This window comes from Microcebus murinus, chromosome 6 (assembly GCF_040939455.1).
Source record: "Microcebus murinus isolate Inina chromosome 6, M.murinus_Inina_mat1.0, whole genome shotgun sequence".
Taxonomy (NCBI): Eukaryota; Metazoa; Chordata; class Mammalia; order Primates; family Cheirogaleidae; genus Microcebus; species Microcebus murinus.
In genome coordinates, this window is record NC_134109.1 from 31390356 (window position 1) to 31412196 (window position 21841).

Here is a 21841-nt window from a genome sequence, read left to right on the forward strand (position 1 = left end):
AGTAGGTATATTAACGGTAGGGTCAGCTGGCTCCAAAGCCTATGCTCTTTCCACGATGTCATGTAGAAGTGGACCTTATGACTTCAGATGTATGTCATCACTTCCTTCTTAAGAGCTCAGAGCACCTGGACGCCAGAACTTCAGGTCCTCAACCATCCACCCATCAGACGTTAGCTGGGAGCCTACTGTGTGCCAGGCTGGGCACTGTGAGGGTCCAGGGATTGGCAAAACAAACACACTCCTCCTCCCAAGGAGTTCTCTGACCACTCAGCAGGGCCAGGTCCTCAGCGTGGTTCATGTTCTCTCATTCCCCCTCCAGCCCTGGGCCAGGACCCCAGAGGAATTCCTCCAGTCTCGGCTCTGGCAGAGGGAAAATGAGTCCTGGGACTCTGGTCCTCAGCCCACTCAGAGCTGCCAGCTGGGACTCAGTCTCTGCTAGCTGCCCCAGTCACCCTCCACTCTGCTTTGCAAAGTCCCCCCAGCTAACAGAGAGCTGGTTTCAAGCTGAACTTACCAGTTCTTGTCAACAGACTGAGGTAGAGTCCATGAGGTTACTAAAATCCCGTTGCTTCCCAAGGAATGGAATTCAAGAGACTCCATAAGGTGGGCCAAGCTATTAGAAGAATCCAAGATGGCTTTGGGGATTCAGGCAAAGGTCTACCCAGTTCTCCTTTGATCCAATCAATGTGCCTGACGATAAGCCCACCACATCCCCTGCCCCCAGAGGAAATTACACGCCATCAAGTGTAACCAGGAACCCATCTCTCAAGTTCCCCCATAGTGGGATATGACTTCCAAACCCAGTGGATCAATGGATTTGGCCAAGAGATGAGACTCCAGTCTGACTGGGCACTGTCAAAGCTTATTCAGAAATGGGCCCATCCGCCCACCACTTCCCCCCATCTTAATGTAGGAAAAGTAAACGGGGTGGTTGGAATCAGACGCAGAGGGATGGCAGAGGGGAAGAATGTTAAACTGCAGCTGAAATTCACCTCCCCCAACCTTAAGGGCTTCTCCTTCAGTGTCAACAAATATGCAACCAATTAATGTAATTGCAGAGTTATTTATGGTGCCCAGCAAAGTGCAGCTGGATCCTAAAAGACAAGGTTGGAAGCAGAGAAAAAACTCTTTCTCAGTTTTTGGTATGTGGTTTTGTTGGTTGGGGTTTTTTGTGGGGGCAGGGAGGGTTCTTTTTCTTTCAGATGTTTCAGTCGACTTGTGGTATCCATGTGTCTGGTGGTCATGGCCCCTTCCAGGCAGTTTGCAGGTGTTCCTGCCTGGAGGGGGGGAGAAATATGAGGGGGAAGCCAGAGGGAAAAAGCTAAAGGTCTTCCGATTTCAAACTGTGATCTGACATCGCAGACTTTTTCAAGGTTCCCCACTCCGACTGCACTCCTGTCTTAATCCTCCCTCATTGACCCTTTCCATAACAACCACCACCAAAAATTGCACAGAGACCCTTTTTCTCATAGCTGTTATGTGATTGTCTGGGATGACAGCTGTGTTGCCACTCAGCGCCCCGCACAAGACAGGTTTTAATTAGAGTTATTGAGGGGTTTGAATTGGCACAATTAGGGCCAGCATTAATGGGGTCTCCATGTGTTCTTTTGAACAGTTTGGCCCTATTTTTTGTTCCAGGGCAGAAGGGGGTTGCAACTAATGAAGTTGGAGAGTGCAAATTATCTCAGCAAAAGGAGGGCAAATGTAAACCACCCAGGGGAGGGGGAGACACTCAAAGGAAAGAAAAGAAAAGAAAGCAGTTACATATGGTGGAGACACAAACATGTTCACACACATTTATTTTCATGTCTTCCTTTTTTTAAATCGTCCTTTTAGAAGGAAGATGTGGCCACCAAATATGTATCATTGCCTAAGAGGGCTAACAGGAAAGATGTATATACTATGTCAAACTACAGTGTGATGGGGGCTGTGTGTGTGTGTGTGTGTGTGTGTGTGTGTGTGTGCGCACACGCGCATATTATGCACATATGTTTTTATGCTTGCCCCAAAAGCTTATGGGCATATTAGAGAAAGAGATACAAACATCAATTATCAAAAATCCTAACCCTTCATTATCTGAGATGTTGATTGCCCTTTACTCACCCAATTTCCTAGTTCCTTTCCTTCGGACATCTGTCTCTCTTTGAACTCCTCAAGCCCTTTTCCTCCTTGTGCTCTCCTGAGAGGGCTCCGTCAAAACAATAAGCCCACCACCGAGTCTCTGGACCCCCACCCATTGCATGCTCAATAACACACAGCCCATGAGAGAGCTGGGGACAAGCCTAGTCGGCCCCAGTGCCTTTGCTTCCCTGTGGACCTGACATTCCTCCCAGAGGTGCCTTTGGCAAAAGGTGTTTTCAGTCAAAAATCAACACAGCCATTTGGGGAAGAGGAAGACCAGAATTAGAAAAACAAATATGATCAAGCCCCTTTATACAACTGTGAGAAGGAGGCAGTTGAACTGAAACAGGCCTCAGTGTAGTGTGGCCCCAGAGCTAGGGCTGGCTTTTGAGTGGCCTGTGAGCTTGGGTACTGAGTGGAACAGGCCACAGTAGGATGCACAAGTGGAGGCAGGGCCACTCACGAGTTGCAGCCCAAAATGAAAATCAGGGTAAGCCCTGTCCCCAGCACAGGGGCCAGCAGTGGGGCTGGCTGCCTGCAAAAGAGTCCTCTCCCTACTGGTTTCAAGACAAGGCTCAGGCCCCATTTTTGCACAGGTGACGTCACCTTCCTTCATGCTGCCTCCTTGATGTTTCAGCATTCCCAATAGCCAAGGCTACTCCTGCCATCTGGCATAATGAATGGAGATGGGGACAGTCTTGGCAGAGAGAAATGGGGAGCACAGAAGGGGCTAGGGCCACTCCCAACCCAATGGGACCCAAGAAATCTGGCCAGGCAGATACCCAATTCAAAATGCCTCTAGCACTCAACAGACCTTTGGGTTCTAGTACACAGACAGGTTGGCCTTGTCTGCTGCGGCCAACTCTTCTCCTGCCACACTCCCCACCCACCAGAGTGCTGTACTTTAAGAATTCCATGTGGCTAGTTAATTGGTTTTCCCAAAAGATGAAATTTCTGAGCCCAATGAAGACAAGCATCGCAGCATGTGAAGCATGCCAAGGTTGTTTTAAAACAGTGGTTCTCCCCAGGGGGCAAATTTGGCCCGCGGGGGACATTTGGCAACATCAGGGCACATTTTTGGTGATCCCATCTGGAGAGTAGAGCCAGGGATGCTGCCAAACATCCTGCACTACACAGGGCGGCCCTGGCAACAAAGAATTATCCAGGCTAACATGTCAGTAGTGCCAAGGTTGAGAAACCCTGTTTTAAAGTCAAACAGACCTGGGTTCAAATTCCAGCTCTGTCACTCCCTAGCTGGGCAATTTTAGCAAGCCAGTAACTTCTCCAAGCCATGGTTTTCACGTCTGTAAAACAGGGACAGTAAATGCCTCACTCACAGTTAAAGCAACTCATTGGAGGGGTTCAAGAAATATTATTTCCCTTTTTGTTAACTTCAAAGAATGTTCTAGGCTATCTTTACTAAAAGAACTAAAAGAATGCAGCATCTGGGTAATCACTAATGAAGACTTCCAGCCCTGCAGTTGCCTTTTACACTTGCAGCTGTCACCTGCCTCCTTCCGGGGTGTACATAGAAACTGGAAGGCTGGGCGCGGAACCCTTTTGGGAGAAGCCTTCAGGACCCCTTCCTTATCTCCGAGTCAAAGCTACGCAGGAAAGCATTCTGCAGGGCCCAGGCCCCCTCGCCGCCTGTGGCCAGCTGCGCTGTGGTCCCCAGCTGCCCCCCCCCACCGACCCAGGGCGGGCTGGAGGTGGGGGCGGCCTCATTTCCGGTGGAGGTGGACTTGAGCAGTTGGGCCTTTTCTTTTGAGCCACACAGCGCAAAGCGTCAATTAGCTGCGCCCTGAAAAATGAGTGCGCTCTCTGCTCTCCGGGGGAGGCCAGGGTGCCCCCGGCCGGCCTGGGGTTGCTGCCCCGGTCCCCCTATTGTGCCTCCAACAAGGGCGTTTTATTGAAAAGAGCTGAGTGCGTCTAATGCAGTTATCCGTGTCCGCCCCGTCGGCCGTGGGCTGGGGGCGAGGCACGCAGCTGCCGCCGCCTCACACGCTCCCAACAAAGGAGCGTGCCGTGGAGAATTTGCTCCCCTTTGAACGCCTCATCTGGTTTCCATTTTTGAAAGGTTCCCCAATCTTCGCTTCCACCCAGCCCCCATCCCGCCTTCACCCCTCCCCTCTGCCCTCCGCTCTGCTCTAGCTGTGCCCCTTGGGAGGGGGCGCGCCACGCCCCCCACGCGGTCACCCACCCGGTCACACGTGCTGGAGGTGTGGGCGTTTCCCCTTACACCGGGCAGGGCCGCAGGTCGGAGCCCAGGGTCAGCTGGGCAAACACACCTGGCTTCCCCGCCAGCCCGAACTCTGTTCTCGGGCCTGGGCCTCAGTTTCCCCATCTTTAAAGTGCCATGGTTTGATGCCACCTTTCAAATCCAGTGGTCTATGAGTCAACGAACTGATCTGTAAAGCACATGACAAGTACCTAATAGAACAATTAAGAAAATTTAAATTGCCTTTAAATTCGCAGCCTGGAGATTAGCCAATCGTCAACTTTCCATAGTATTTTCTGCTAGTGTTTTTCTATGTATAAGAAGTCATATGCAAAATTATCTTTGTTTAATTAGGATCATGTGTATAAGTTTTATCTCCTGCTTTTACTTATATCTGGAGGCATGTTCCTATGTTTTGGTTTTGAAGCCACCAGGGTCTCACTCTGTCAACATGGCTGGAATGCAGTGATATGATCACAGTTCACAGCAGCCTCCAACTCCTGGGCTCAAGTGATCCTCTTGCCTCAGCCTCCGGAGTAGCCAAGACTATAGAAGCAATATCATGCCTGGCTAATGTTTTTTATTTTTTATTTTATAAACAGGGTCTCGCTATGTTGCCCAGGCTTGTCTCCAACTCCTGCCTCAAGCGATCCTCCTGCCTTGGCCCTCCCAAAACACTGGGATTACAGACATGAACCACCACATGCTAGGCATCCTATGTTAATAGTCTTTGAAAATGTGATATTTTTAAACAGCTGCCAAATATAACATCATGGGTTTGTCCCACAATTGATGCAACTGGTTCTCCCATTGTTGGACATTTAGGTTGTTTTCCTGTTCGCTTGGGTGGTCGTTGTTGTTTTTACCCCACTATTATAAATTACAAGGCCATTTTTTAAAAGAGAATCCTCAAGTGGCTTCTCAAGCTGACAGCTGTATCTAAACCCCTGCCCCACTACAAATCAGAGGCATAAAGCCAGCACTTCCACCTCTTCCAAGGGCTGACATGAGGCGAAAGGTCATTGCTGGCCTCCTCCTCCCCTGCCTGACATCTCCAGGCACCTACAGGAAATTCACATTTGAATCATGGCCCCTGCAAATTATGGCCTTGGGCAAACTGTGTATAATCCTCAGTGCCCTCAGCCACCAAATGAAGATAGAATCATGCCAACCCCAGAGGACTGTTGTGAGAACTAAGATATGCTGAATATATGACTAGGACACAGCTGCCTGGCTGTCCCCCTTACTAACTGTAACCATGGGCAAGTTTGCTAACCCCTCTGTGCCTCAATTTCCCCACCTATAAAATGGGAGTTATGAGGATTGAATGAAGTATTACATAAAAAGTACATAAAGGTGTGCCTGGCACATAGTAAGTGCTCAATAAATTTAGCTATCACTACCATGTACCTGACTGCCCCTGCTTCCTACCTCCCCCTTCCCACTCCCCAAGGCCCTAGTTTTCTGTTTCATCCCCCGGGACTAGCCCCTTCCAAGCCCTTATCAACACAATTTCCTCCATTCAACCCTAGACCCAGCTCCCCCTGACTGATCCCAAGCCCTCAGAAAGGCCAGCTCCAGGCAAGATGCTAAGCTCCAGCAAAGAGCCCAGGCCCCAGGGAGATCCTCACAGAGCACCCACATCCCCAGCCTTTGCTCCTCAGATCTAGCATTCTCCCTGGCTCAGAGAAGGGGCCTGGGTAGGAATGAGGGGGCCGCCTTACCATGGCTTTCAGTCTCCCCTCCTGCATTCTCAGGATTTTCTGTTCATTTGTCCAGATAAAAGTAACATCAATAGTGGCCACCACTGATTGAGACCCCACTGACTGAGACGTCAGACCCTGCAAAGCATTATAATGGCACCTGTGAAGGATCAACCCACTGTACAGTGAAGCATAGAAACTGAGCTCAGAATGGTTGAACAACTTCCCCAAAGAAGCAGAGCAGAAATTTGACCTCAAAAGAGTCTGACCACACCGTCCTGTTCTGCCCAGGACACCACATGGCTCAGGTTTCTTTATCGGTGAAGCTGAAGTTGCAGCCACCTTCCCTGGAGGATATGCCCTGAGGAACCTAAAAATGGGAGGGCATTTGGGGAAGGGTTGCCAGATTTAGTAAATAAAAATACAGAACACTCAGTTAACTTTGAATTTCAGATAGGCAATGAGTAATTTTTTTAGTGTAAGTATACTTCCATGCAATATTTGAGACATAGTGAAAAATGTTCATTACTTATCTAAAATTCAGAATTAACTGCATGTCTTGTATTTTATCTGGCAACCCAACTGGGTTCATTACATTCCCCAGCAACTGGTTCATCAGGTAAGAGGCACATTCTTAGCCTCCAGATGACAATGATATGTCACTTAGTCCTCTCCCATCTCTGTGCTTTTATAGCTCAGAGGTTAAATGACTTGTCTTAGATTGTGAGTCTGGAACTTGAACTGCACATAGCCCCAGTCTCCCAGGTCTCCTGATACAGTGCCCAGCGAAGTGGTCACTACAGCCCCAGGGTGGATCTGTGCTTTCCAGTGTAAAATTATCATTCAGCTGGATCAACATAAGGAAAATGTGGACAACATCTGAATTTTCGACAGGTAATACAACCTAAAGACTCTCTCTTCCTTTAAGACTTGTTATAAATCTGTTGGTTACAAGTGACAGAACCCTTGATCTAAACTAACTTAGACTAGAAAGGAATGGATAGCTCATACCAACTGATAAATCCAGATGACCACATTGATGGGGGTATGTCAAAGGGACACAGGAGCCAACTTAAAGAGCTCCCAATGCTCAAAGCTGGAACAATTTGAGCAACAAAATAAAGGATTAATAGTATTAGAAAATAACCCAAAGTATAAAATAAATATCCAGAAATCCATACTTACATAAATAGACAATCGAATAAATAAATGTAGGAGAAGAGGCAACTCTCCCATGCATAAGAATTCCAAATAATTGATGTAGATACTGCACCCTCAGGGGAAGGAACGTAACTCCCACTCGTTAAGCACGGGCTGCACATGGTGACTTCCTTCCAGAAGGCACAGTATGGAAAGGGGCATAGAAAAAGTAACTTTATGGTGAAGAAACCTGGCACACCCTACCTTAGCCAGGTGATCAAGGTCAATGTCTACGATGGTAAGTCATGCTGGCGGGATGTAGCCTCAATATGTGATGAGAGTGGCGTTTTGCTCCTGTGGCCTTCCTCCAAAAAACATAACCCCACTCTAATTATGAGAAAGACATCAGACAAATCCCAGTTGAGGGGCAGTCTACGAAATTCCTGACCAGTACTCTTCAAAATTGTCAAGGTCACCAAAGACAAGGGAAGCCCGAGACATCGTCACAGCCCAGCAGAGCCTCAGGAGACACAATGACTAAAGGCAACGTGGTGTCCTGGATGGCATCCTGGAGCAGAGAAAGGGCATTAGGGGAAAACTGAGAAAACTTGAATAAAATATGCCAATATCAGTTCGCTAATTGTGACAGACCTACTATACCAATGTACAATATTAATAATAGGAGAAATTGAGTATAGAGTCTATGGGAACTCTCTGTAATAGTTCAATAATTTTTCTATAAATCTAAAACTATTCTAAAATAACAAGATTATTAAAAAAAAAAATCCAGGGGCTTCAGAGCTCAAATCACGTCCTCTTCGCTAGACTCTGCAGTGCCGTGCTGGACACAGGCTCAGCGACAGCAGGGCGGCGGCAGCATCCATGCCACGTCCTGTCTGGTTGGGATCCAGCAGCAAGGAGCAGCACTGCTTCCCCAGAGTCCCAGCGAGGCTCTCGGGGCCTTGCCCATCTGGCTGAGCCACGCGCTCCATCCCTGGGGCCAGAGGAAGAAGCCCCCATTGGCTCACACCTGTCACCTGCGTCAGCTCTGAGGCAGGGCTGACTGTGAGGGAGAGATGGATACACAAAAAATTGGGGGCCATCACCTGGAGCAAGTGAATGGGTGTTTGGTGGTCAAAAGCCCCCTTCAACAGTTTTGATACTAGAATGTCCATATATGAAATGCTGATGATTATTTCTTTAGTATCCCTACTTGCTAACATAGTTAGCTACTCTATATCAATTTTTATAATGGACTCAAGAAACACCAACATAGAGGAACCACGGTTCAAGTCTGGCCCTTGAGCTAAAGGCTAAAGCATCGCAGATGAAGAAGCAGGAACAACGCATTGCAGACCATCCTGATCTCATTTTAGGACTTCCTCTGGGGGGCCCAAGAAACCAGTCTGACAGCCTGGACAAGGACGGATGGAACAGAAAACCTAGAGGGCTCCCAACAAGAGCCCTGAGCCTGAAGCAGAAAAGGCTGGAACCCCGCACCGTCATCACAATATTTAGTTATGCTGACTGAGCCGGACACTCTCCTTGGCCCATGTAGGCTTGGGCTCATCTGATCCCCACTCTGTGCCAGGCCGTAGGGATTATTATCCCCATTTTGTAGGTGAGGAAAGTAAGGCACAGCAAGTTTAAGTAAATTTGCCACATGTCATGCAGCTGGCAAACAATAGCGCTGGGATCGGATCTCAGGCTCTGGATCCAGAACCACCTTACTAAAAAGCATTATTAAAAACTAAAACAGGAAAATGACCCCCAAATATAGGTAGTATTCAATATCCAGCTTCTCAGCCCAGTTTGTTTTTGTTTTTTAAACATAGGGTCTTGTTCTGTCGCCTAGGCTAGAGTGATCATAGCTCACTGCAACCTGGAACACCTGGGCCCAAGCGAGCCTCCTGCCTCAGACTCCTGAGTAGCTGGGATAACAGACACACGTCACTATGCCCAGCTAATTTTTTAAATTTTTCATAGAGATGGGATCTTGCTGTGTTGCCCAGGCTGGTCTTGAACTCCTAGCCTCAAGCGATTCTCCCACCTCGGCCTCCCAAAGTGCTGGGACTACAGGCATGAGCCACCAAGCCTGGCTTCATCCCAGTTTTTTAATACTGGGTTACCATTGACTTTCCTCTGATTGGAAAGTCACTTAAGTTTTTAACCTCACTTCAAGTGCCTGGAATTTGCAAGGAATAAAATAACTAATCTGTTTCTCTGAAAAGAAAATAAAAACAAGCCAGGGCCTGAACAGACTACCTGAAGAAAACACAGATTTGAGGCAGTGAGTTCAACTGGCATCTGCATGCTATTTTTCTCTTGGCTTGCCCTTGAGATATTTTAGCACCAACCTGATTTTATTCCTCTTCTGAGCCTGCCGCCAGTTCGCTCTGCCTGCTCGCTGCTCAGGGCCGGGCCCCAGCGGTGTTCAGAGTGAGCCTGGCACTGCAGGGGAGAGAACTCTGCGCTGGGACGCTCAGCCTGGCCCAGGCTCTCAGCTGACAGCGGACGTGGGACGGGCACCCTGGCCCTCTCAGGAAAGCCCGTGGGACTTTTGGCTCTCGCTTCTTCACTACTACAGCCTGAGTCCAGGGTTAACTGCTAGAAAGAACGTCATTCCGAATTCAACTCATTCTCTTCACCTGTGAGCCTGCTTCCCAGCCTGTGTTCCCAGGAGGGAACGCAGGTGCTGCTGCCACCACCTAGCCAGGTGGTTCAAACCAGAACCCGCGGCCTGCACCCCACAGAGCCAGCCAGTCCTGGAGTCCTAGAATTCATCTCCTCCGTCGCTCTTACATGCGCCCCTCCTCCCTGCTCCACACCCACCCACAGGCCAGCTGCTCCTCACTCCTCACCGGGTTTGTTTCAACTCCCTCAAGCCCCTCTGCCTCCAAGTCACTCCTCCATTCCCTGGGCCATCACCCCGTGGCCAGAGGCATCTTTCTGAAACTCAATGACGACCAACTACCTAAACAAGTCCATGGCCCCCCACTGCCTACACCGTGAAGCCTGAACTCTTGATGTTCCTGAGGTCCCAGCTCATTCGAGGCATCATGGGAGAGAGAAGAGAAATGCAGGGCATTGCCTTTGTCCCCAGAGAGTCCCAGTGAGCCTGGAGAGACAAGAGAGACTTAGAAAGCTGTGCATGAAGCAGACCCGGGGGTCAATGTAAGTACCGTGTTTAGCAGAGATCCTGGCACGTAGGAGCTCAATAAATAGCACCCAAGATAATAATGATAATCATGATCATTATTATATGATGTGCCAAGATCTAGTGGGGCTTGCTCTGAGGGGGTCATTCCAGGAGCCAGCTATAGTCGGGCAGAGAAGCCACCCTCTACACACTGTGTCCTCAGTTTTCAGGTTTGCTAGGGGACAGCTTTGGAAAGAAGCTTTGACATCCTTGGTTGAAAGATGCTCACATATCCAGGCTTTTTGGATTTGTCAGCAACCCTCTACTTCCTCACAGCCCCACCTGCCTGCCCTGACACCCCCACCCACCCGCCCAGGACTGCCTGGGGGCTGCCAGGCTGGTTCAGGAGGGCCCAGTGGACCAAGGCCCTCAGCGCGTCTGGGGGCTGTGCTGGGAGAGAGAAGAGGAGGCCTCTGGGAGTCCCCTCGGGCTTTCCCGCCGCTGTCTGTGCCCAGGTGGGCGGCAGGCCCAAGCACAGCCCGAGCTGCCCAGGCCCTGACTCGCTTAGCTGTTATTAAAAATCCAGCCTTTCTTTCCAGAGAGCAGGTGGCTTGGCTCCTTGCTAGGCCAGATGCAGGCAGCCCACAACTCGCGCGTGCACACCGCACAGCTCACCGCCTAGGCCTCTGCCCTTCCGCCTCCCCTTCTCCCGCTCTGCCCCGCCACTTGCTCTAAGCCAAACCCCGGCACCCTCAACGGTTTCCCAACGCTCGTGTGAAAACAGCCCGCTGGCCCCAGCGGCTCACACCTGCACGCTCCATTCATCCCCACTGTTTACACATTGTCATCCGCAATTAATGCTTTCCCAGGAACTGCGCCGCTGATTGCCCCACCGCCGCACAGAGACCCCGTTCTGAGCCCTTGTGTCTGTTAAATTGAGCATGGGGCCCTGTGATTAAATTAAGGTTTGTGGCGCTGGCACTCTGCTCACACTCCATCCCACTCGGCCTTGCTTCTGCCTCCACTGCTGCCACCGCCTCCTCCCCTCCCCGCTCCCCCCTCCTCCGTCTGTCCCCGCTCCCCTTCCGCTTTCCCTTCCATTCATCACCCGGCTTCTTTGCCGCTTGATGGGGGAGGGGAGCAAGGGGGGGAATGGCCCGGCCTCTGGAGAGGGGGGAAGGTAGACAGACGGCTTCCACTTAAAGGAAGGATAAAAGGGGATGGTAACCCCCTGGTGAAGGGGGCTCTGGAGAGAGGGCCAGTGCTGGAACTAGAACAAAGAGGGTGGGACCTTTGCTAAGTCAATCAATCGGTCCCTGGACCCAGCATGGCAGCGTGGTTAAGGGTGCAGCTCCTAGGTTTGAGTCCTGGCTCTGCCACTTTCTAACTCTGGGATCTTCCTCACCCTGAGTCTTGGTTTCTCTGAGCCAGGCAGAGGAATCAGAACAAGCAAGGACATGAGCTATTCTCAGGAGAAAGGAAGCAGACCGAGACAGTTAGACCTTCACCTTTGTGAGGTGGCAGCTGGGTCTGCCAGTCTGGTGACCGTGGAGATCCAAGCTGCCGGGGAGTAGAAAGGGATTGTGTGTCAGCGGCAGGGCCTAGGATTCATCCTGGAGCTGGGGTTCGCAACATCACTGTGCATCGGGACGTGCCAGGGAGCGTATTGGCAACGCAGACTCCATGGTTCTGATTTCATAGGTCTGCGGCTCTCGCTTCAGTGCAGGTGGCACTGGCAGGGAGCACGGGGAGGAAGAGGAACGTCTCAGATCAGCAGGGCACAGCTGCCAGCTGGATCTGGGAGTGGGGAAGGGGGAAGTCAAAGCGAGTGCTCCGTTCTGCCTGAGTAGGCAGATGGGGACAGCCTTGGGGAGGGGCAGAGAGCAGGGCAAGGCTGGCAGCAAAACGGAGGGAGGGAGAGGAATGAGTTCTGTTTCGACCTGTTGATCTGAGGTTCCCGTGTGGCTCCCGTAGTACATGGACTTATGCATTTAGGGCTGAACAGAGAGCCCTGCGTGAAGAGTGAAGAGATCCTCCTGGAATGGTTAACCAGAGGTCAGAGGTCTCTGGCCTAACTGCTCGCTAGAGCCGCCATGGAGCTCCGATAAACGGAGACACCCACACTGCATATGTGCAGAATCCAACTTAATGAGTCTAGGAGGGGCTGGAAGTCAGTGTTTTGGGAGCCCCCAGGTGATTCGGATGCACAGCCAGGGATGAGAGCCACTGATGGGCGTTTGCTGAATCCTGAACGTGGACGATCGTCCAGGTAGGAAGTGAGGGGTGGAGGGAACCCAGGGCCAAGGACAAAGCCTGGCAGTGCTGAGGTCCAGGGAGAGCCCCAGAAAGAGGAGCCAATGGAAGCCAAGACAGAGCAGGAAGAGAGGAAGCAGAGCCAGGACACAAACGCATCCATCCCCGCAGCAAGGAGGTCATGAAGGGACAGTGCTGTCCTAAAAAGGCCAAATGGGACACTGGTGAAGAAGAGACCACTGGGTATGGTGAGTCTTTATGAGGAAAGTTCTGGGAACGTGGCGGCAAAGGCAAGTTTGTGGGCGTGAAGGAGGAAGGGCCGCAGCCAATATAGTTCTTAGCATTGGCTTTCTCCAAAAGCCTGGTGGAGGAAGGAAGGAGAAGGGAGAAATGGAAAAACAGAAAAGGGGAGCCATCGTGCAGAAAGTCCGGGGGGTGTTTCTAGGATGAGAATTTACACATGTTCGCAGGCAGAGAGAAAGAGAGTTGAGGAGCATCTGGGGGAATCACCAAATTAGGTCATTGATGGGGCCCAATTCTAGAGAAGATGAGAGGAAAGAGAAACCTCCTCCAGGTGGTTTGAGCCAATGGAGAGATTGGCCTGGAGGAAAGGCAGAAAAAAACATGTTCTCTGAGGTGAGAGAGAAGGAGGACGGGAATGAAGGGAAGAACCCAGGTGGGGAGGTGGGTATAAGAGTCACCTACGTTTGAAATTGTAGAGAGGGAAATTTAGCGGCTGAGCCCTGATTGGTCTCCCTTTTCCTGGGGACAGAGGAGGGCAATAGCTAAGAGTGCCAGAGGCAGGACTGAGCACAGGGCAGTGGCATGGGACAGCCGCCACAGGGAATGGCAAGGTTGCCAAGCCACAGTGAGAGCTCAGCAGACCTCTCAGCACCGGTCAACCTCAGGGTAGGACCAAAGTCAAGGAAGTCCAAGACCGTGAACTGGCAGGATGGGTGCACGGCATGGTCAAGGGATGGCGAGCTCAAGGGCAGCTCAGCTAGGGGATCTAAGCAAGAAGTGAAGCAGGAAAGAAGTGGTAGCCTGGGCAGGCGCGGTGGCTCACGCCTGTAATCTCAGCACTCTGGGAAGCGGAGGCTGCCAGATCATTTGAGCTCAGGAGTTCAAGACCAGCCTGAGCAAAAGTGAGACCCTGTCTCTACTAAAAAAAAAATATATATCATCTCAAAGTCCAAATTCCTGCTCCAGAAAATAAAGTAAAAATAAAAGAATAAAAATTTGTTATAAAATAATAAAAAGAAAAAAAAGTAGAAAGAAATTAGCTGAGCAACTAAAAATATATATAGAAAAAATTAGCCGGGTATGGTGGCGCATGCCTGTAGTCCCAGCTACTCGGGAGGCTGAGGCTGAAGAATCGCTTGAGCCCAGGAGCTTGAGGTTGCTGTGAGCTAGGCTGATGCCACGGCACTCTAGCCTGGACAACAGAGTGCAACTCTTTCTCAAAAAAAAAAAGAAGAAGAAGAAGAAGTGGTAGCCTGAGATAATGGGGAGCCCCAAAAACAGAGGTCACCAGCACCAGTTAAAAGAGATGAAGAGCACACCTAGCAGCCAACTTGTGGATCCTAAAGCCATTCTCCATAAAAGGACCCAGGACATCCTGGAGAAAATGACTGGTTCTAAGACTCAGAAAATGATGAGCCTGGAGTATCTTGGAGTACACGAAGTAAGGAAGTGCTCAAACACACACACACACACACACACACACACACACACACAAAATAATGGGGCTGTATCAAAGGAACACAGGAACCAAATGAAAGAGCTCTCAATGCCCCATGCTGGAACAATCAATAAAGTAGTATTAGATTATAACCCAAAGTATGATAAATATTCAAGACTCCCTACTGATATAAATTAATGATGGGATAAATATAATTTGAGCAACAAAGTAAATAAAGTAGTATTAGATTGTAACCCAAAGTATGATAAATATTCAAGACTCCCTGCTGATATAAATTAATGATGGAATAAATAATATACATGAGAGAGAAAAGACAATCTCCCATGCAGAAGAATATCAAATAATTCACATGGATACTCCACCCTCAAGGTCGTGGAGCATAACTGCTCACTCTTTAAGTATGGGCTGCACATAGTGACTTCTGTCCAGGGAGGACAGTATAGAAAAGGGAAGAAAGAGTAACCTTACAGTGGAGAACCCTGACAAACACAGCCTCAGCCAGGTGATCAAGGTCACCATCAACAATAATAAGTCACATGGACAGGATGCACCGTTGATTTAATGTAATGAGAATTGCACTTCACCTCTGTGGTCTCCCTCTCCAAATCCCACAACCCAGTCTAATCATGCAAAAAACACCAGAAAAGTTCCAATTGAGGGACATACATGAGGGACAACATACATGACTAGTACTCGTAAAACTGTCAAGATCACCAAAGACAAGGGAAGTCTGAGAAATTATCACAGCCAAGAGGAACCCATGAACACACATGACTACATGTAATGTGGGATCCTGGAACAGAAAAAAGACATTTGGTAAGGAAATACTTACCAAATACTAAGGAAATCTGAATAAAATACGGATTTTAGTTCATAATAATTCATCAATATCAGTGTGTTAATGAATGTACCATACTAATGAATATACCATAATGAATGTACCATACTAATGAATATACCATAATGAATGTACCATACTAATGAATATACCATAATGAATGTACCATACTAATGTAAAATGTTAATAATAGGGAAACCTGGTTGTAGAGTATAGTTGGGAACTCTCTGTACTATCTTTGCAATTTTTCTGTAAATCTAAAACTATCTTTAAAAACAAAATTTAGCCCTTTGGGCAGCAAAGGTAGGGAGGATCATTTGAGGCCAAGAGTTCAGACTAGCCTAGGCAACATAACAAGACCCTGTCCCCACAAAAAATTAAAAATTAGCCAGATGTAGTGGTGCATAACTGTGGTCCCAGCTGCTTGGGAGACTGAGGCGGAAGAATCCCTTGGGCCCAGGAGTTTGAGGTTACAGTGAGCTGTGATAATGCCACTGCACGCCAGCCTGGGCAACAGAGTGAGACTGTCTCTTAAAATTTTTTTTAAAAACATGAGGATAAGAGAGTGGATTCTGGAAAGATTGTGGCAACAGCGTAGTTTTTAAATCTCCCATTACCTCCTCCAAACACAGACGTAGCAACCAGGACAGCAAAATCAAAGACCCACAGAAAACATCTACAACAATATTAGGTACAAAGTATCCCCACAAACCACTAAGTACATATTCATGGGAACAAACCTTCAATAACAAGAGACTTGCATGGCATTGGCTTCTGTTTGAGCAGAAGCCAAAGAAGGTCCTGAGACCCCAAAATTAACTGGCAAATGCAGTGAGCCAATCTCAGAAGAATAGCTGAACCAGAGAGGGGCTTCTGCAGGATCCAGTTCATGGGCCAGAGCAAGAGGACCAAGGTGCAATAATGACTGATTGTGTTGTAGGAGTCTGGGTCCTAGAAACTTCCAAAACTGAAAGCATAAGCTCCTTTCCAGGAAAAGCCCCACACTGAAGAGAAAGTGCTGGAAGTAGTAACCAAACAGAGCAGAACCAGACAATAGGAGCAAAGAATAGAAAATATCAGATAAAAGTAGAGTGGAGCAGAGAAAACAGATTTCAGAAAATACCAGACCATCTCCTTTATCACTTTGCAAAAACAACAGAACAGGGAGCTCTAGAGCCAAGAAGCTAGAAAAGTTCTCCTAGCTGCACTCTCTCTCCAAAAATAGTCAATTCACTTAAAAAGTTAGTAACAGAAAAAGATCATTTGAAATCCAAGATAAAAGAGCAAATCCCTTATAAAAGAAAGAAAATGAGATTGTTATCAGACTTTTCAACAGCAATGCATTATGCCAAAACACAATGAATAACACACTTAAGATACTAATGAAAAGAAAATGTGACCTGTGGATTTTATATCCAGCTAAACTGACTTTCATATATAAAGGACACAGGCAAACTTTCAATAATGTGCAAGAACTCAGGAATACATTTGACATGATCCCTTCCTAAGGAATCTACTAAAAAGTTAGTTTCAGAAAACAAAAATTGACTGGAATGATGCCTCCATGAGCACTGGTGGTAGACTTTAATTTTACCTATAAAATTAAGAGAAAATCATGGTTATAAAATAAAATAGCATGTAATGGTTATATTCTCTGAAAATGTAAATACAATATCACGAAGTGGATGAAGAATGGAGAGTATTATGAAAAGTATAATAAGTTTGCTGATTGCCTTATAAGTATTATCTGGGAGAAGGAGACTATTACTTCAAATATTGGTAGAAAAGGAGGGGACAGAGAGAAAAGTTTAGTACATAATTTTAATATTGTTCATATTATGGCACCAAAGACAACAGGTGCCCAAAAAGAGAGAGAGAAGAAGAGACTAGGAGAATTATATAAAAGTATGTATGAGTATAAAGATAACCATTAGAGGGAAGGCGCAGTGGCTCATACCTGTAACCCTAGCACTCTGGGAGGCCGAGGCGGGAGGATCACTTGAGCTCAGTACTTCGAGACCAGCCTGAGCAAGAGTGAAACCCCGTCTCTACTAAAAATAGAAAAATTAGCTGGGGATGGTGGCACATACCTGTAGTCCCAGCTACTTGGGAGGCTGAGGCAGGAAAATCACTTGAGCCCAGGAATTTGAGGTTGCTGTGAGCTAGGCTGATACCACAGCACACTAGCCTGGGCAACAGAGCAAGACTGTGTCTAAAAAAAAAAAAAACAGAGAGAGAGAGATAACCATTAGAACAAAAATTAAAACCTCTTCAATACCAAAAGATCTATCCAGAGAGAGAGAGAATGAAAAAGTCTCCACATAGTGAAAGATATATGACAAGATCTATGAAAGATAAAGAGACATGTGAAATATATATAATATATATGACAGAACTGAAACCAAATATATTGAGTCTATCATAGTAAATGTGTTTAACTCACTCACTAAAAGAGAAATATTTTTATACTGGCTAACAAAGCAAAATAAAAACCTATGCTATATACAAGAGACACATCTCAAACAAAGAGCTTAAGATAGGTTAACAATTTTAAAATGGACAAAGATATATGGGGTATATGTAAATCCCCAAAACAACAGCAATAGGAGTCACAATGTTGCCATCTGATGTGATAGAACTTAGACCTGAAAAAGTACTAAAAGAGAAAAAAGACATTTATAATTATAAAACCTATAATTTATTTGAAAGTAATTAATATACAACAATCACTTTCATAAAGGAGAAATTACAGCATTTGCCAAGAAAAATAAAGACACCAATAATAGGAGACTTTAACATCTCTCTCTTAATTCAGGACACATTAAGCCTAAGCAACATAATAGTAAGGTAGGTCTTATTACTAAGTATCAAATTCTGATTCCCAATAACAGAATACAGCTTCTTTTTTTCTTCTTCTTTTTAAAATTTTATTTTTAATTGACAAGTAATAATTGTATATATTTATGAGGTACAATGTGATGTTTTGATATGTGTATACTGTACATTATGGGATAATGAAATCAAACTAATTAACATATCCATCCTCACATACTCTTTTTTTGTAGTTTGAACACCTAAAATCTCCTCTCAGTGATTTTGAAATATATATTACATTATTATTAACTATAGTCAATATGCTGTGCAATTGATCTCAAAAATCAGTTCCTCTGTATAATTGAAACTACAGCTTCTTTTTAAGTACACTTGAAACAGTCACCAAAATTGATCATATCTTTTGTCACAAAAAGAAAAAAACTCAAGAAGCTCCAAAGAACATAAATAAAAGCAAAAACATTAAAATAAGTGAATTAAGCATCAATTCAAAAAGCTGGAAAAAAATCAACAAAGCAAACTAAAAGTGATCAGAAAGAATAAATCAATAAAGATTAAAACAGAAATTAATCAGTGACAAAACAGAATTAATAAATGATTTTACAATCTAGTTCCTTTTAAAAAATCAAAAGCAGGCCGGGCGCGGTGGCTCACGCCTGTAATCCTAGCACTCTGGGAGGCCGAGGCAAGCGGTATTGCTCGAGGTCAGGAGTTCGAAACCAGCCTGATCAAGAGGGAGACCCCCGTCTCTAGTATAAATAGAAAGAAAATAATTGGCCAACTAACATATATAGACAAAAAAAAATCAAAAGCAAATGAACAAAAATTTAGATAACTTCACCAAGAAAAAAATGAGAAGGGGGAAGAAAGCACAAATGTTCCAAATTAGAAACAAGGAAAATAACTAAGAAAACAAATTTTTCCAAAAAAATAAAACTATCTTATACAGCTCTAGACATATAATCTGAAAACTAATATAAATGGATATATTTAAGAAGAATATAACTTGCCAAAATTAATGGTAACAGATTTTTTCCATCATATGCATAGGGGGTGATAGAGATATTTTTGGAAAAATAAAATTTAAGTAGAACAATTGCCATAAACGAAATAGAGAAAGTGGCCAGGCGCGGTGGCTCACGCCCGTAATCCTAGCACTCTGGGAGGCCGAGGTGGGCGGATTGCTCGAGGTCAGGAGTTTGAAACCAGCCTGAGTGAGACCCCATCTCTACTATAAATAGAAAGAAATTAATTGGCCAACTAATATATATATATAAAAAAAAATTAGCCAGGCATGGTGGCGCATGCCTGTAGTCCCAGCTACTCAGGAAGCTGAGGCAGAAGGATTGCTTGAGCCCAGGAGTTTGAGGTTGCTGTGAGCGAGGCTGACGCCATGGCACTCACTCTAGCCTGGGCAACAAAGTGAGACTCTGTCTCAAAAAAAAAAAAAAAAAGAAAGAAAGAAATAGAGAAAGTACTTAACTCCTCCACAAACAAAAGCACCAGGCCCAAATGGTTTCACAGGAAAATCTTACCAAACCTTTAAGATCAGATAATTCTTATGTAATTTAAGCTATTCTAGTCAATAGAAAAGGAAGGTAAACTTCTAATTTTGTTTTATGAAGTGAGTGCAATATTGGTACCAAATTTGACAAAGATTGCAACAAAAATGTCAGTCTCACATAAATATCACTACAAAAACCTTCACCAAAATAACAAATAGAATCCAACAACACACACATAAAATAATACATCATACTCAATGGAGTGTGGTCTATAAATACAAGGACAATTCAATATTAGGAAATCCACTAATTAAATTCATTCTATTAATAGAACTAAAGAAAAAAATCATATAATTATCTCCATATTTTCAGAAAAACATATTTGCTAATATTCAATGTCCATTCATTTTTAAAACACTCAATAGAATAGGAGTCAATGGATACTTTATTGATATAATTATACAGAAATAGGCTGGGCACAGTGGCTCATACATGTAATCCTAGCATTCTGGGAGGCCAAGGTAGGAAGATTGCTTGAGCTCAGGAGTTTGAGACCAGCCTGAGCAAGAGTGAGACCTTGCCTCTACAAAAATAGAAAAATTTAATGGACATAGTGGCATATGCCTGTAGTTCCAGCTGCTTGGGAGGCTGAGGCAGGAGGATCTCTTGAGCCCAGGAGTTTGAGTTTGCAGTGAGCTATGATAATGGCACGGCACTCTAGCCCAGGTGACAAAGCGAGACCCTGTCTCAAAAAAAAAAATTATGCAGAAATAGAGCTATACTAGATAGCCATATAGGAAAAGATAAATTGAAATTATTTCTAACTTCATAAAATAGGAAAAATTCCAAAAATATCAGATATTTAAATGTAAAAAAATGATACTAGAATACTAGAAGAAAATATGGATAAATTTTTCTGTAATCTGAGGTAGAAAAAACTTTCCTCTGACTCAAAATCAGAATATGGTGAAAGTTTAATATAATTACATAAAAAGTAAAACATTCTGCATGGCAAAAGGAACTACAAGCAAAGTAAGAAGACAAATAGTAAACTGAGAAAAAAATATTTCCAATTTTTATCACAAAGGTTTAAAAATCTCTAAAATGGAAAATTATTCCAAAAATAGGGAAGAAAATGATCAAAAGCTCTATAGAAAAATGAGCTACAGGCTGAGCATGGTGGCATGTGCCTGGTTCCAGCTACTTGGGCAGCTAATGCAGAAGGATTGCTCGAGGCCAGGAGTTCAAGGATGTAGCTATGATCGCATCTGTGAATAGCCACTGCACTCCAGCCGGGGCAACATAGTGAGACACTGTCTCTAAAAAAGAAAATAATTAATAAAAAATAAATAAAAATGAGCTAGAATAGAGCATAAAAATAAATGCAAATTACTCCAAACCATTTAGAGAGAGGTTCAACCTTGCTCATAATAAGAGAAATGTAAATTGAGACTACACAGAGATATTATTTCTCACCTATCAGTGTGTGGGGAGAATCCAAAGTTTAACATAACAAATAACCCCAAAACTCAGGGGCTTAAAACAACGATTATTTACTTGGCAGGTTCAGCAGGGATAGCTCTGCCCTAATCTACGTAGCCTCAGCTGCGCCTGCTCCACTGGAGGCTGATGTACGCACTTTTAAGATGGCTCACTCACGTGGCTGGCAAATTGGTGCTAGGTTTTGGCTGGAAGCTCATTTGAGGCTGTGGGCCAGAGGCCTTGATTCCTCTCCATGTGGGCCTTTCCATGGGCTGCTTGGGCTTCCTTACAGTGTGGTAGCTGGGTTCCAAGAGGAGCATCCCAAGAGAATAAGGCAGAAGTTCATGGAATTTTTATGAACCAGCCTCAGAAGTCATATAGAATCACTTCCACAATACTGTATTGGTCAGGATAGTTAAAGGGCCCAGCCAGTTTCAAGGCAAAGAGACTTAAACTTCACCTCTTCATGAAGAAGTAGGTTCTAGAAAAACACATGGGATGGGGGATATTGTCACAGCCACCTTTAAAAATTGCACTCTGTCACTCTATTGGTGGGCATTCTCAGTCAGTGTCAGTGGAATGAAAAATGGTGTAATTCTAATGGAAGAGAATTTGGCAATATTTAACAAAATTTCCATCTGACCCAACAATACCACTCCTAGAAATCTCTCTCAAAGATAGGCTGGCAAAATTATGAAAAGACATATGCACAAGTCTATTCTTTGCAACGCTTTATAACAAAAGACTAGGAGAGGAAGAATGTTCATCAGTAAGGATTGCTTGAATAAATGATGGTATAACCACATGATATAATACTACACAGTTATAAAGTATTATATAGTGATCTCTAGGACATGGTGTGAAGGGAGAAAAGAGAATTGGAAAAATATATATACACATCACTGGGT

The 21841-nt window shown here is 45.5% G+C and overlaps 1 protein-coding gene across 1 annotated transcript in view; it reads right to left on the minus strand.

Moving 5' to 3' along the window:
* Positions 1-21841, minus strand: part of SMOC1 (SPARC related modular calcium binding 1) — a 206018-nt gene that overhangs the window by 177208 nt on the left and 6969 nt on the right. The window contains exon 2 of the mRNA XM_076003910.1: positions 17205-17326. The gene's annotated coding sequence lies outside the window, so the exon portion shown is untranslated. The remainder of the gene's footprint in view (positions 1-17204; positions 17327-21841) is intronic.